Below are 3,341 nucleotides of genomic sequence, written 5' to 3' on the forward strand. Positions count from 1 at the left end.
TATGTTTCAGGTCACTCTCATTTGGAGAAATCCTGCCCTGCAAAGCTTCTCAAGACTGGAAGTTATCATTTCAGTAATTTTTCAAACATTCTTCATTTTGTATGTTATGCTCAAGGCTTATGTTTGCAGTTTTGTGCCATTTTGTGACCAGTGGGTTTCTTGTCAGTTGAGGCACACCTTATGTAATGTCCTTCGCACTGTCAAAGGCGTCACTGAAACCCCATTTTCTGCACATAATCCATGTGTCAAGTCAGGAACACTAAATCCCTCATGCCCTGGCATTTATTTTTTTATTTCTAGTTGAGAAAACATCCTTAAATTCAGCACCAGCACCATGTAATAAGGTTTTTATAGATGTAAGATCTATTTATAGCACTAGGCCGGAGTGAGATTAGAAAAACTTTACAATTTTGATAGTTGCAAATAAAATTTAACTAGAGTGAAGGACAACCTCATAGTACTGATTCTCTAAATACTGATTTCAGTGAATCTGTTCTAAAGTTTTTCAGCTAGAACTCCACCTGAAATGAAGCACCTCTGCAGAATTGTGGACGGTTGGATATTTGTTTATCTATTTATTTATTTATAGCATTGCAGTAGACATTTTTTTCTCCTTTCTGAGAAGGAGAAAAACAAGTAGGACTCATACAAAACAGAAAAAAACAACTTTTAACATTTTCACAAGTCTGACCAGGGGGCACAGTGAGAAAGTGTGAAAAACATACTACCTGTGTTATTAGTATCCTTACAGCTTCGTCCCCTCTCTTCTATTACTGCCCAAAATCAAACAATAAAAGAAAACACTCTGAACTTGCCAGCACTAGTTTTCTCATCATTCTCATTATAGAATCCTATTTGGTCCAGCCCCAGAACTTTTCTTCTCTCTCCCATCCACATGAAGTCTCTGAACTGGTTTCTTCTCTGTTTATCATTATCTGATCATGTGTTTCTCTGTTTATGATCATTGCTGACAATTCAGAGCCACAGGGGCACAGCCTGCTTAAGAAAACTTCACATCAAACAATTTGTTAATAATTAATCATTACAAATTAATGCTCCAAGACCCACCCGCAGTGGCTCAGCACCCAAACCAGTGGGACATGCCCCACAAAACCACTGCCACAACTAATCATGCTTTTGAATCATACCATCTGTGTTATGAATCGCCCTGGTAAAGAAGGCCCAACAGCGGCTGCACTTCCTCTGTGTCCTGACAAAGAATAAGCTGAACTGGAAGCTGCTGCTGGCCTTTTACTGCTCCTCAGTGGAGAGCGTGCTCGCCTACTGCCTGGGTGTTTGGTACACAGGGGCCACTACTGAGAAAGGAAGGGTTCGAAGAGGGTAATTAACATGGCCCAAAAAATCATGGCTGCCCTCTGCCGTCCCTGGGCGCAATATATACATCCTTCTGTCTCAAGAAAACCAGGGCCATCACAGATGACCCCTTGAACCCCACCTACCACCTGTTTGACTTGCTGCCTTCTGGTTGGTGCCTCAGGTCAATCAGGTCCCACACCTCCAGACTCACAAACAGCTTCTTCCCTTGTGCCATTCGGACTGTTAACAAATACTATCCCCCCACACCCCACCCCTGCCCACTCATCTCACCAATCTCAGCCATGATATGAATATTCCTTATCACTCAGGCCACTCACATATAGACACTAAATCAAGTCCTTTGCACTACTTCCAGCACTTTTTTCACCATTGTGTGCCTCTTCTATTATCATTGCCTTTCTCTTGTTTTGTATATATTCCTCTTGATTATATACATTTCTCCTGTTTGTTATTTATTCCTGCTGTCTTACTATTTATATTTTATTCCTGCACAGTTGGTGTGGAGCAACCCTAATTTCGTTTTGATGTACTATGACAATAAAGGGCTATTCTATTCTTCAGATTTTGTGATGAGAATTTATTTGTACATGCCCCAGAAAATAATGTTTATTTGTTAAGAATCCATATATGTACAATTCAGTAAAAACAATAAACATTTATTTTATTTTATTTTATTATAGCGTCTCGTCTCGTGTGGAAGATTTCCCTGGTGTTGCGTTCGAAGCCCTTTTTTACGACAGCACTTGAAGGCAGCATTCATTACGGTACTAGTGATGGGATTTCCGGCTCTTTTTACAGATCCGGCTCTTTCGGTTCGGCTCACTAAAAAGAGCCGGCTCTTTCGGCTCCGAACCGGCTCTTCAGGTTGTTTTGTTGCTTTAATTAATTTATTATTAACAATAATATAAAATTATGCACAAAAGGAATTACTAACGTAAAAAAAGTGGTTTTATTTATATATGTTTATATATAAATATATGCGGTGGCCCCTAGAGACAAAACACGTACAAACTCCAAAACACATTTCTAGCATGAACTGAACTTCCAAAGCAGAGCTACTAGATCACTTAAATTACACAATTGAAAGCATGTGTGTATTGTTTGTGTATTTATACACAGGCACTCATATATATTCAAATAATTTAAAAAAAAGTTCATTTACCTGTTACTACCACACACCAAATCCGGTCGTTGGTACTTGCTGGCTTGTGTAGCCACAAGATAACAAAGGCTCAACACTGAGCCCAGCATCCTGGAGCACTTCTGTTGTCTTTTGAGTTTTTATGTGCTTCTGAGTTTTTATATGCTTCTGAGTTTTTATGTGCTTCGGAGTTTGTACGTGTTTTTACGTGTTTTGGAGTTTTTACGTGTTTTGGAGTTTTTACGTGTTTTGGAGTTTGTACATGCTTCAGAGTTCGTACGTGATTTGAAGTTTGTATGTGCTTTGTCTCTAGGGGCCACCGTAAATATACTTTTATTTATTCACTCCACATAAAATGTAATAAATAAATCACATAATACAAAAATCAACTATTCACATTTCAAGTTTTAACTATTTAAATTTTCAGCTTTTTTCTTTTATAAATTTAAAGTGAAAACAACACAAAACACTGCAAACCACAACACAATTAAATATAAATTATAATATGAAAACAAAAAGAACATGCATATTCTCTGTCATATGGGCCTGCATGAATAAACTTTCTGAATCCTTTATCATCTGCAACCGAAAATAGTTGTGGATGATTACTATACCTTTCTAATGTTGTTGTCCCTGCCTCTCTTTCTCTCTCTCTGGCTCTGTTCCTGTGCTACTGAGTGTAACTACCGCCCCTCCCCCCCTCTTCCCAGCGTAAAGCACAAGGCTCGCTTGCAGAGTGAAGCGGAAAAAAAGTGCGAGAGAGAGGCTGAGAGAAAGAAAAAAAAAAAACACAAAAAAAAAACACGTGACGGCTCGCGATAAGGAGCCGGCTCGCGTCGTTCACGTCAAAGAACCGGTCTAA

The sequence above is a fragment of the Aulonocara sp. 'chitande type north' Nkhata Bay genome, linkage group LG20 (assembly GCF_057382095.1).
Source record: "Aulonocara sp. 'chitande type north' Nkhata Bay isolate Kocher_YH1m ecotype deep benthic linkage group LG20, A_spYH_male_GT1.1, whole genome shotgun sequence".
In the NCBI taxonomy this organism is placed as follows: Eukaryota; Metazoa; Chordata; class Actinopteri; order Cichliformes; family Cichlidae; genus Aulonocara; species Aulonocara sp. 'chitande type north' Nkhata Bay.